General features: G+C 41.2%; 1 protein-coding gene across 1 annotated transcript in view; it reads left to right on the plus strand.

Annotated features, from left to right (window-relative positions):
- The window catches only part of GABRB2 (gamma-aminobutyric acid type A receptor subunit beta2), a 950,662-nt gene that overhangs the window by 899,035 nt on the left and 38,318 nt on the right, over window positions 1-13,309 (plus strand). The gene's annotated exons all lie outside the window — the stretch shown is intronic.

Here is a 13,309-nt window from a genome sequence, read left to right on the forward strand (position 1 = left end):
GTTTTCAGGCGCTGGCTCCATGTTCTTTGTTCTTTAGGAAGAGACTGCTTCTTTAAGTGTCTTGAGGGCTCATCCACTTTTTGGTGAGCTGTTGACCAGCTCACTATGTCAGCTGGGGCTATGACCTAGCATTAGACCTCCCATGATAACCAGATATTCCCACCAAGCAGGTGGGTCTTTTCACTGTGTGTCAAGGATAGTGTTTGCTTTCCCTGCTCGGGACCCACATGCACTGCAAATTGGCCCTATACAGGGAAATCCAGTGATCGCCACGCCACCTCAATTAGGACGAATGAACTGCTAAGTCAAGGATTTATACTGGTGAGGCCAGCTGAGGTGCCGTTGCTGGAAAACTTACTGTCGCTCCACCTCTAACGGTCCCACTTTTCCACATCATTCTTTTTTAAGAATCAATGAGCTACTGAACCTATTGACAGAGGCTTACAACTGTATTATCATCAGTTTCTTGTCACTCTTCTGTCAGCCAGATACACTCCAAGTCAAGCTAATTTACCTCCATTGTTACACCTTTTGGAGCTTATAGATTCTGAAGAATCCCATTTGGTCTGGATTCTATGGTAGCTGTATTCCAAAGAATAATGAAGAAGGGCTAAAATAAATGTTAAACTGGTGTTGGGCTCATTGATTACTAGGAATACATTATCTAAAGGATGAAATTAAGTTCAAAATGTATCTTGCTGGTGCAGAAAAGGAAGCAACCACTCCAATCAATATGGAAGAACTTAAATTGTTACTTAGTCTGCCTAGTATTATTCTAAGTTTGTAAGGAGCTTTTATTATTCGATAAATCCACTTTGTAGATTCTTAAAAAAAATATAGGGCTAGATTTACAAGAAAGTGGTGCATCAGCTGTGATGTGCCACTTTTCTTGCACCCCCGGAACTACACCATGTGTGCGCTGTATTTACAATACGGCGCACCATGGTGCACGTTAGGACAATAGCATCAGAATTTATGTCACTGTTGTCATACTTTGCAGTATTAGCGCCATCATTTGTGGCGCTAAAGTAAAGGGAGGCCCATTGAAAATAATGGGCATGCCATGTTAACGACTGCTCTGAGCAGGCGTTAAAAATGACTCTAAAAATTGCACCGTCAAAAGTTATAAACTTCACTGCCCCATTTTTACGGGACTCCCTGCAAGGCAATGCCCCCTTGCATACATTATGCCTGGCACAGGCATAATGTGACTCAAGGTGTTACAAAGTGGCACAATGCAAGCATTGCGCCACTTTGTAAATATGGCAAAGGAGAATGGCCTCCTTAATGCCACATTAGCATAAAAAAAATTACACTAGTGTGTTGCTAAGAAGTGCTAGGGCCTTGTAAATCTGGCCCATAGTTTGGCTGGCACCAGCATTGGTAGACTGCCTTTGAGTGGGTAAAGATTTCACTGGGAAACATTCAGAGAGTGCACCACAGTGAGCTACAGACCACCGCACCACTATCCCCTTCGCCCTAGAAGCGTCCAAGCAACGGAAGCAATTAAAGCAGCTTCAGTAGAAGCGAAGCAGAGGGGAGGAATGCAATGAGGAGCTGTGCAAAGTATGTGAGGACTGCTGGCCCGACACTGAAGGTTGGACAGTCCTCAACTTAGTTTTGCAATCCCCAGCCCTCACCCCTACCTTGGTTGAGGAACTTTGGGTAGAGGGGTTACACAGGCTTGGCAAAGCTAGATCAGCCCCCTAAGGCACTTTGCAACACTCTGCAGTATAAAACAGCTGTGGCCGTGACCAGCTCCAGCACGTGCCACAGGAGGGAGGGAAGGAGATTCCTGGTGCTGTCATCACCACCTCACTGCTTCTTGCTTAGTGCCTAAGTGCTCCAATAGCTGCCTCCCACCTCACCGTGCCAGCACTCCTTTACCTTACTGACACCTGCCCTACCTGTTCCACCTGCATCATCTGGAAGGGAAGGGGATCAAAAAGTCCCAAGTGGGAGCCAAGAGGATTGGGAGGACCTAGGAAATATGCCTAGGCACTTTTCCCTCCACCTGTGCCAAGGTGCTGATAGTGCGTGCTCGCGGCCCACCTCCCCCAACATACAGATTGTCACCCAGGTGCGGGTGGAGGGGGGAGGTGGTGCACAGGAGGTGCTCAGGAGGTGCTCGGGTGCTCAGTCATCGACAGAGAAGTAACCACTGGCACAGAACAAGTGAGAACCTTACAGAGCAACAGTCACTGAGGAAGGTTCCCTGGGCCCTGAATTTGCAGTGCACTCTGCAGTGAATCTGAAGCTACACCAGAGCTCAAGTTAACTGCTACCTGGCCTCATGAGACACTGCATAATAAGGTAAGAGGCCACAAGCTACAAGCTGACTTGGGAGCTGGGAACAACCAAGAGTCTCTCTCTCCACTTTCCCCTGATGCTTATATCCACACCAAGCACAGATCTTAAGTACTTTTGGTCTGAGTTCACACTGCCCCTTCTGCAGTTTAGAGGGTAGGAAACAAATAGACTCACGGAATTCAGGCCAATATTCATACTTTTTTAGCGCTGCATTTGTGTCACTTTTTGACGCAAAAGTGATGCAAACTTGCAAAATACAATTGTATTTTGCAAGTTTGCGCTGTTTTTGCGTCAAAAAGTGGTGCAAATGCGGCGCTAAAAAAGTATAAATATGGGCCCCAGAATCCACTCCCACTGCTAGACTGGCAGACATGACACTTCCATCATAATCGAAATCTCGTCATGAGGTCAGGGAAAATGAAAGGCCAAAGTACTACCAATATTAGTAAAAAACAAAAGAGGGGGCAGGCAGAAGGGCAAAGCCAAGAGGCCACAGAAAGACATCAGTCCCCTAGTGGTCATTGCACAGGATCTGGAGCCACTACCAGTGGTGCAACTAAAAGCAAGTCCAAGCTCTACAGAGACGGGCACGCTTTGGGGAGGACTCTGCAACTATCAACCAATGATATATACAAAGTTTCAGTTCCTAAAGGATGCTGGGTCAGCTCTATACTCCTGCAGTGAGGGCATCACAGGGCTACACTCAAAAAGCAGCCAGAAGTAACTGCCTTCCTAAAGGAGGATGGGGCCATAACAGATCCTCTAGGCCAGTGGTCTTCAAACTTTTTAATGCCGCACCCCCCCAGTTGAAAAATAAAAATCTTTGGGCCCCCCCTCAGAATTTTTCACAATTATTTTAGAAAGATGGCAATGTTTAAATATGTCTAAACCTATTTAAACATTGCAGTGAAGTACTGTTACCTTTTTAAACCTGCAATAACATGCTTCTGCCTATAACAAAGGCATGTTATCTGTATAATATTTCTTTTGGCCAGCGTTTGGCGCCCCCCCTTGGAACACTTGAGGCCCCTTTAGGGGGGCCCGCCCCCCAGTTTGAAGACCTCTGCTCTAGGCAGTGAAGACTTCATAAAGGCAGCAGCAGAGGCTGGCATAGCATATGGCAGATCAATGAACTACACTACAGATTATAATGTAGCTCTCCCTGGAAAAGTGAATGAAGAAGTCACGGAGACGAAAGTTGCAGTGGGGGTAGATGTGAACACATACGCTCTCCCAATTCAATTCACTGCCCACACAAAGGAGAGCACGGAAGGAAGTAGAACATCCATTACAGCACATACTCCATCACATAAAAGTGGGAAAAAGGTAGGAAATCCTGGGGCTGAAGTGGCACTGCGTTACAAAGAGACCTTCTCGTTACAACAGCTAGCTGCATCACACAGCAGACAGGAAAGAACAGTCTTGACAGCTCTATCGACATCCCTGACCACAGCACCTCCTGGATATAATCTGCGAGCAGCACTAAAAACCAGTATATAGCTCAGGCTGCCCCAGTCTGAAGGGGTGGGGACCCTTCGATTGGCAGTCTCTGCCATCCTTTCCTTAAGCACCAGTAACTGTATTATTAGCCAAACCGGTTCCCCTGACTCCAGCCTGGCCGTACTGAACCGCAGCCATCAACCAACAGAGGAGCCTCAAGGCTACAGTTACGATATCACAAATTTGACAACACAAGAATGGGACAAACTAGCAGTATCTTTTATTCTGAACATCCCTCTAAGTATAGAGAGGGACACCTTCAGAAATAACTCACATCTAGAGAAATAACAACAGACAGACACCATCTGGACTTCCCTACCTAAATACAATGCAACTTTCAGCAAATGGCCTACAGCACCAGTCTGACCAGTCAACTAGTAAATAAAGCTATAAAAACAATATTATTAATTGAGGATAAGACTGCTCTAGCAGGTGGAGCCCGTGGGTGGCTGGTGCTGCATAGCTATGGAAATGCGGCAGCCCCGTCTTACTTCAATACTGGATACTTCAATCATGTAAAAGAAAGGATTTTGAAGTACCAACTAGGCATATGATTAGACATATTGCTGCAATACCAACGACCTTGGAAGCGCAATCCAGCCACTACAAAAGGCCAGCTGTGCAGAAAAGGGAAAGAAGACATGGCGCACGTGGTGTGCATTTGTAAGGAATTAATTGCTGAGAGAGAGGAAGGCGATATTATGGCCACTTTGTAACCAGAGCAGCTTAGGAACATGCAGGTGGGCGGTACTGGCCTGTTTTATGCCAGCAGATCTACAGTTGAATTGTCACTTTGTGAAATAGCTTACGGAGGTTGAGAAGAAAGTAGCTGAAATGCACACTAGGGCTACAAAGAATTAAACATGATTTTATTTTGTGAAGCCGGTATGACCTGGCCGCGGCACTGGAATCAGCTAACCTACTGTTCGGCTCCTTAGAAATTTTAACTAGAGCTCACTATTTTTTTTTTTTATGTTTCCTTTTTTCATTAGTGTTAAACCAGGATAGCTAAGGGAGAGTGTTCCAGCTAGCCAGACAAACATTACCCACATTGCACTAAGGAAATGCCCAACAAGCAAACTATGTAATTTGCAAATTGGACTCTGAATAGACACAAGCATTGGAAAATTTAATCTGCAAGGACAAAGTTCCTATTTTGCATTTCTCCTTAGGTCTCTTCTAATGTGTTCAAGTATGGGCTAAATTCTTTTTTATATGTTATAGCTGCCCACAACATTTACGTTTTACTCTGCAAAGGTTTTAATTAATCAAGCAGTAATAAATACACTTGAAACTTGAAGTTCTATTTTAGTTAGAAAACTACTGTAACCAAGGGTATTAGCACCAAGGACTTGTAGACTATTTTAATACAGAAAGTTGTGGGAAAAGAGTGTATTTCAACTTTTGCATTTCAAAACATAAGAGCCAAAACCTAAGAGGCACTGAATTCAACTACCCAGTTATTGAATAAAAAAACCTAAGCCTGCTGTTTGGTAATTATGAATGTTACATTTTTACTTGTGGGAATATCTTTCACATTCAGGCGTGATTACAAACCTCACACATGTGAGTTTGCATCTAGAAGGGCCAAGAGCATAAGTCCCCAAAACCCTGTGATGGCTTTTTGGTACTGAAAGGGTACAATTTTAATGTAGAGCATTTGTCAAGCGTAGGCAAATTGGCTGTGGATCACCTTTCCTTCATGTTGTTATGTAAAACAGAACAAGAAGAACATCAGTGTGAAGAGATGACTTTAATGGTTCATTTGGCTAGGGTCATGAAGAAAGAGTAGGAAGAAAGCATAGTGGTTCAGTACATTTTGAAAGAGGTCCAAGAAAGTATCTTTCGTGGTTCGCCACATACATGTAATGAACTGCCTAATGAATTTGAACATTTGGGGGAAGTGAGAAATTAATTGAGTGTGGTTGATAACAAGGCCAACTAGATAACAAAATAGTTCCACCAACAAAACTGTGGCAATGAAATGTGACTTTAGCTCACAAAGGCCATCAAGAGAGGAACCTCAGTAAAACTAAAACTAGGTTCTCATACTTGTTTTCTGGGATTGATTCAGTGGTTGAGCTAAAAGTAAGGAACTTTGTCAGGTATGTTGTAAGTGAAAAAACTGAAGTAGGCAGAAAAGCTTCAGTAGTCCCAAATGAAGCATCAATTTATCCATGAAACGAAATGGTCTTCAATATTATTTCCACTTAATAATACCATAATGCAAGAGAGGTGCATGCTATTCCTTGTGGACTCTCACTCATATTAGGTGATAGCCAAAGTGGGGAACAATGTCACCACTTTTGTGCTGATTGATTTCTTGAGAGATACATATATTTGTGAAAGAATTCAAAATCACTTTGAGCCACAAGTAGAAAACACTGGTAGCAATGACAATGGTCCGAATTGTGTTTACTCCTTTGCAAAAAAAAAATTATGTTAAAAACTCTGAATGAGAGCATTTACAACCACAAGATTGCTTTGTACATTTGGCCCTTTGTTACAAGCAACATGGCGCAAGTTACTGCTGAGACTATTAGTGTGTCATTTAAGAAGAACAATATAGTATCCCATGTCAAATGGGTTTGTGGAAAGAGTGAGCAGGTGATTAGACAATGTATTAAGATGGTGAGTAGGATCAAAATTCTTGTTGGAAGGTCACTCCAGGCCATGGAATTGTCTTATCATACTTCTCCCAACAGTGTTATAGGGGTTCCTCAATTTATACTGCTCAAAGGAAGACAATCGGAAGGAAAATAATCCCAAATGGATTTTATGGCAGTAACTCTGAAATGGTTCAAATAGAAGTGATGATAAACAAAATTGTATTAAAAAATGATATCTGAGGAGCTGCATGTTGCCAAAGACAAGAAATGAAGAGGAGCAATAACGGAGATGGGCAAGGGCAGTGCACCTTTAAGCTCACTGAAAGTTGCTAAAGTGAAATTCAATGTGGTTGTTTTAGAAAATAACCTATCCTAGTGAATGGTGGATTGTCAAATGTCTAACAAAGCTCCTGTTAGGGATGTTAGTTCCTTTGGAAAATTCCCTTAGAGAAGACATGTTAACGTGTTTTTCACATCTGTCATGGGAATCAAATGCTTCACCCAGGTCGATGGACCTTTTGACCCAGAAAAGATTGCGGTTAACGATACACAATCATTTCAAACCCACCCTAACAAATTTAAACAATATGACCAATGTTCCCATGGAAGGAAATCTCAGATCAATAAAATTTTCAAACCTTTATTTTACATCCACAACGCAAAAGTTACATAATCTGTGTGCAAAATCAAATTGTAAAAATAAATCAACACAATTTTTTGCCCAAAACGGCAAAACAAGTTTAACCTACTTAGCATCAATACCATTAAGCATTCAAGAAGAAAAATACATATCATTAAAGAATCGATCTGTGAAATAGAAACACATCTCAAATTAGACTGTGCTGTCCTTTTGTCAAATCAAATTAAACAGAGATTAAGAATCAGAGTTGAACATGAGCTATCCCTACAACTAACCAAATTAGGACATGCATGTGTGGGAACGGACAAACACATGTGGACAAAATACAAAAAGAGACAAAAATAATTTGGGAAACAATCTATCTCAGGCTAAGGGAAACTAACTAGAAAAACAAAATAGGTAGGTGTCAGCATGCTAGCTCCTATTAAACTTGCTTCTCTTAAGGAAAGAGCATGTTAAGGGAAATAGCGTTAACAGGGAGATATACTCTTCTAGTGTCAGCATTCAAGGATTCTTTGTCAGCAAAGCATGTAGGTTCTCAGTAACGTCCATTAGAAGCACCATTAGGGAAGTGCAGAACACAAGCTGCACAGAGAACATTAGGGGACCAGAGCCAAACAAAGACTTGACAGAGTGAGCGTAAAGGAAAGGGCAATTCTGCCTAAAACTTATGAAGTCCATCCCTAATCAAAACACAAAAACAACTCTGATTTGACAGCTCAGTGGCCTCACATCACGTAAAAGAGGCCTCATGTCATTAAAATTAAATAAAATGCCCGGTTACAACAAACTAGTATTTTCTTTGGTTTGGTCTGAAGCCATCTCCTCCTTCTGTGTGCATCCAACGGTCAACTACAATTTTTCTATGAGTTACAACAATCAAATTCTTCCCAGGGTATACTATGGGCTCGTCATCTTCCCATGAGAAAGCATGTGTCAATAAAAGTCCACAGGCCTGAATGTTTTGGAACCAAGGTAATTTAGAAATAAGTCTTGTGAAATTAAACAACCTTTTACTATTCATAAGAACAACCTAATGGAATAATTCATGTTGGAAAAAGAGAATGATTCATCACTTTTACATGACTGCAAATACAAGGTCTGCGGGCCTAGTTATGCTACCGCAAGAAATAAGAATGTATTAATATATTTAGTAATAAAACACACATAGGACCTGATTACGACTTCGGCGGAGGGTATTACTCCATCCCAAATGTGATAGATATCCCGCCACCGTAATACGAGTTCCATAGGATATAATGGACTCGTAATTCGGCGGGCAGGATATCCATCACATTTGGGATGGAGTAATCCCCTCCGTTGAAGTCGTAATCAGGCCCATAATATGCAAACCTACAAATTCAGCAATATTATGTCATCAGAAAAAATAAAACATTTAATTAGGAATTGCATACTTGTTAAAGCATCACATTAAGTATGACAGAGCAGTGCATTTATTTGTGTACGCAGATCTATTCAAAGTCATAAATCATGCATTAAACAATAGAAATCATAATTTGTTTGACTACTAGCAATTATTAATTTTTTTGTTTATTTCGGGCATTTGCCCATAAAACGATTACACAGTCCTCATAAATATACATTCCATGTAGTAGTTGTTTTAAAACCACAAATACTAAAAATTAATAAAAATGAAGAAAAACCCATCTTGTTGAAACATAATAAAGCCATCCAGATTATAACAATGAATAATTTGCACCTTATAATACAGTCAGAATCAATTTTAGAATTTTAATCCATTCTTTTTTCTGATTCGCCAGACTGCATATAGATTTCGGCTAACCCCACAAACAAAAGGCTCACTCAGATTGTAGTGCAGGATCATGTAAGCCACTTGATAGCGCCTCACACCAATATTATTACACAGAGGTTTAATCCAGGATCGGCCGGCACTGCTTTTTATATCTACGAAAGAAGAACATAACATGCTTAATGCTCTCATGCACATACCCACAATATTGACACCCGGTAATATCGGAGGCACAGTTTTCCACTTACTCGCGAATACATTTACTAAAAGATTCCCTAGCATGAACTTTACAAAAAGTATCAGTGCGACAGGAGGGTATATGACATCAATATAGGGCTCTCTTTGGGGCAGTGGTTTTTGCTCTAGGAAGTCCTCCTCCAAATGCCCTATCTTAGCCTTGTGGTGGTACTCCAGAACCCTCTTCTCCCAATAAACGGTAATGATCCTACCTTTGGCAGCTGAAACAATCTCTTGGGGATAAGACCAGTGCTCTCCTAACCCCAAGTTAACAAGGCGATACCTAACAAATATGAACCAGGGAAAGGTATGAATCTTACTTAAATTTAGCTCCTCATTCACAGCCAGACTGTAGGGGTAAAGCTTTTTTGTGGACCATAACCTATCCCAATACAGGAGTGGTCTTAAAGCTGACAGATCCCCCACCCATTTTGACCCTTTTTCAGAACATAAGGGACTAATCAGGATACTTTGGGGTAAAGAAAACAGTGACCTTAGTAAGGTGTTCTGTCTAGTTGTTGAAGTCCTAGAGTTCGAGTGCCCCCTACTTCTGCCCCGTATAGGGCAGCACCCTGTACCTTTGCCCTATAGCTCTCAATGGCTGGATATTTGGCTTTTGGGGTTGTCCCTGTGACCTGTTTGGCAATTGCAGAGGAGGCGTGACCCAATCCCACTCCACTTTTTTCAAAGTGGGCCTTCCAAGATCTAGATTTATCGGACCTTATCCCTAAATAGTCAGAGGAATCAACCTGTTCCCAATTCACGCTGAATCTCCCTCTTCAAGATCTATGCAGTTTACAAAACATGATTTTTGTCTTGGTGGTGTTAACCTCAAAACCCCGAACATAAAAAAAAATTAACAAACTTATTTAGGAGATTCTTTAAACCAATCAGTGTACGAGAGATCAGAAGCATATTGTCAGCAAATAACACTGCAGGGATTGATGCTCCTGCCAGTTTGGAGAATCATGGACACAATCACACAAAAAATCAATAACCACATTTATATATAGCAAGAAAAGGGATGGCGCCAAGACACATCCTTGATGGACACCAGGGTGGACTGGAATTAATTCTATAAGATTGCTATCCATCCCCCATCTCACCTGGGCTGTGGTGTTTTCATGGAGTCTTATTAGAGTGTCCAATAGGTTCTCTTCCATAACCATACTGTCCAGTGTGGTCCACAGTAGCTGGCTCGTCAAACGAAGCCCTTAGGTACACAAAGGCCAAATGTAGGTGGTTCTCTGATTGTCTCAGGTAGCAATTAAAGTCTAACATATACTTTGACACTATTTTAAATCTTGTTAGCACATTGTTAAGTCTAGTAGGCATAAGGATGACCACCACAAATGAAAACATGAGCACCTTTAAAGTGCATGTCAGTGCAGCTTTTGACTTAAGCTGGTAATTCTGAAACCTTCTGCTGATGTGGGTCACTAAAAGCATTAGTAAAATGTACACTCCAAGAGATATCGTTTAGGTTTTCTGGATGTTCAGTACTATTTGTATCATCTTCATTTCTATAGTGAAAGGAGAATTATCAATTATTGTAATAATTTATTTTATCTTTACCTTTTTTGTGATCATGTTTCCATCCTCCCTTTTTACTCCTTCGTCATATTCGTCTTACCCTCCCCTGCTCTTTATTCTTCTTTAGATTTTTGGGGTTGTTCACAGTTGGGCTGTTGATCTTGGGTGACAGATACTGATTTGAATGGAACCTACTGACAAACCTTTGAAATGGGAATGAACAATCTTATAAATAAAAGCTATCATTTCTTCAGTTTGTAATTCAACGCCTATATTAGAGTAGAATGTAGAATGGCTCACACAAACAAGAAGAAAACTCTCTGGACTTTCAAACCTTTCTTTTTCTTTAAGAGAACAAACTCCCACTTTTCAAAAAAATAAATAAAATAAAAAAGGGTGGTAGGTGGCTTTTTGCAAAACATGCAGTGCTGTGAAGGGAGCCACTGCAGTGAAACCCTTCACAGCACAGATATCCTCACCAGTAAAGAAGGAATCCTAAAAAGGGGTACCCTGCAGGGCATCAGTGATCCCCAGAGTGTCAAGGGATAAAATATCCTAAATAGAAAAAGTAACAGTGTATGTTTATTCCGCTGTGAAAGCTTCAACAAACTCAAAAAATCTCCTTCCAAGCAAAGCATCTAGTCAAGCAGGCCAATATGTGCTTGCTAATTCATTTCACCAGACACCAAGGTACATAGTTAAGAGCCCCTAGCACCATTCCAATACCACATTAGCATAATTTGTTATGCTAATGTGGCATTAAAAGGCCAAAAATCCTGCGCATTATTTGCATTGCGCCACTTTGTAACCCTTTGCACTACATTATTCCTGCCCCAGGAATAAACTATGCAAAGGGGGCATTCCCATATTAAGGGGTCCAAAAAATGGCGCAAGGGAATCTAAGAGAATTCCTTGCACCATTTTTTTCGGCACTGCTCAGAACAGCTGTTGAAAGGAGGCTTGCATTGGTTACAATTGGGCTCTGGGTGCTTTGCAGGATTAGCGTCAGAATTTTTTACGCTAATCCTGCAAAGCACCAGACTAGCGTAAAAAATTCTGACGCTAGTCCCCTAACGCACACATGCAGCGTTAGGGGGGGAAATAAAGGGTGTAAGAAAAGTGGTGCTGCACTGTGTGCAGTGCCATTTTTCTTAAATATACCCCCAACCTTATTTTATCCTTGGCTGAACCTTTACTCTGTCGTTGCCTGACAGAACTCAAGCTGAAACCCACATTAGTTGCTATCTGATTCGGATAATTGACATCTGTTTTCCGATGTGGACGTTTTAACTGGTATCACACAAACTTTGCATAAAGCAGCTCTATAGTTGTTACCAAGCCTAAGAAATTATTTTGACCATTTATCGTTTTTTGGGGCATGCCAATGTGCTAGTGGGCACGTAGACGTTTGGATCAACCTACGTGCCACAACAATCTTATTTGTCTGTTGGAAAAATATGCTGCTCCACATGACGTAAGACATGCAGTTTTGCAACCGTGGCTGATATCTGTACATAACATATAAAATGGTGTTTATTAACATTTAACACCTCACCTCAGTCTCGGCCTGACACAAGAGTGAAGGGGGTCTCAAATTAAAGAACAAATACCCAGTGGCTAAGCCTGGATTCGTAGGCCACGGCGCACAGCACATTTCAAAAAATGAAATATTAAAAAGAGGAAACATAGGGATATAGAGTTTTACAAGCCTAATATTAAAAAATGTTTCAAGCCAGCCATTGGCTCCGAATTTGCATTAACCTCCAACCATCCTTATGCACAACAACTACTGATTTCAAATATTTTGTTCCAGTAAATTATTTGATAGAATAGTTCCACAACAAGATGGAGTATACCGCAGTTCACAAAACATTTCCAGTTACAAGCCCATAGGAAAATACAAAACAACAAGTATGTGCTTTTAATCCTGGCTAGGATAACTCGATGCACGATAAGTAGAGCATTGTTTTAATCTTTAGTAGTATGCTTGCGCACAGCAAATCTGAAAGACTTTGGCTGCTGTCCCAAACGTCATGCCACCTACTGTTTGTATTTCTTTAGAAAAACAGAATGCACGCCATTAAAAATTGAATGACTGAATATTTCATGAGGTGACACTTCATCTGACGGCTTCCTTTGTACTAGGTGGTGTCTGACAATTCATACTCTAGCCTCATTCGTGCTTTAGTAGGAAGGACCTTGCTGAGCTGCTGGCACGAACGCAGCCATGGACATTGCTACAGATGTGAGCGTGATGCTCTTTCCTCACTCTGAGGAAGTTTACATTTCCTTCAGCCCTGGTGTGTGGTTCTCGACTTTTCCCACGTTCTCATTTGCATGCACTTGCACAGATGTTTCACAGTTGTATATCTGAATAATTTCTCATTACGCAGCACCATTCACACCTCATTGTGTTTTATTCCTCATTTCAACACTGAATTTAATCTTTCGGTGTTTTAATCGTTATCCTCCTGTGATAGAATAGATAGATGTTGATTAAAGATTTTCTGAGATCTAATGAACTTTGTATTTAGAGTGCTCTAAAGTCCCCATCACTAAAACACAAATATGCCCCCTACGTTTGATACCTCCAGCAGGAATGATTCTCATGCGTTGAACACTTTAATGAACTTGTCATGCCTTTCTGATAAAATGTAAGCAATTTTTAGGTCGAGCATAGCAGTGCGCAAGCCCTGCTTTCCCAACGTG

This window comes from Pleurodeles waltl, chromosome 7, assembly GCF_031143425.1.
Source record: "Pleurodeles waltl isolate 20211129_DDA chromosome 7, aPleWal1.hap1.20221129, whole genome shotgun sequence".
Classification (NCBI taxonomy): Eukaryota; Metazoa; Chordata; class Amphibia; order Caudata; family Salamandridae; genus Pleurodeles; species Pleurodeles waltl.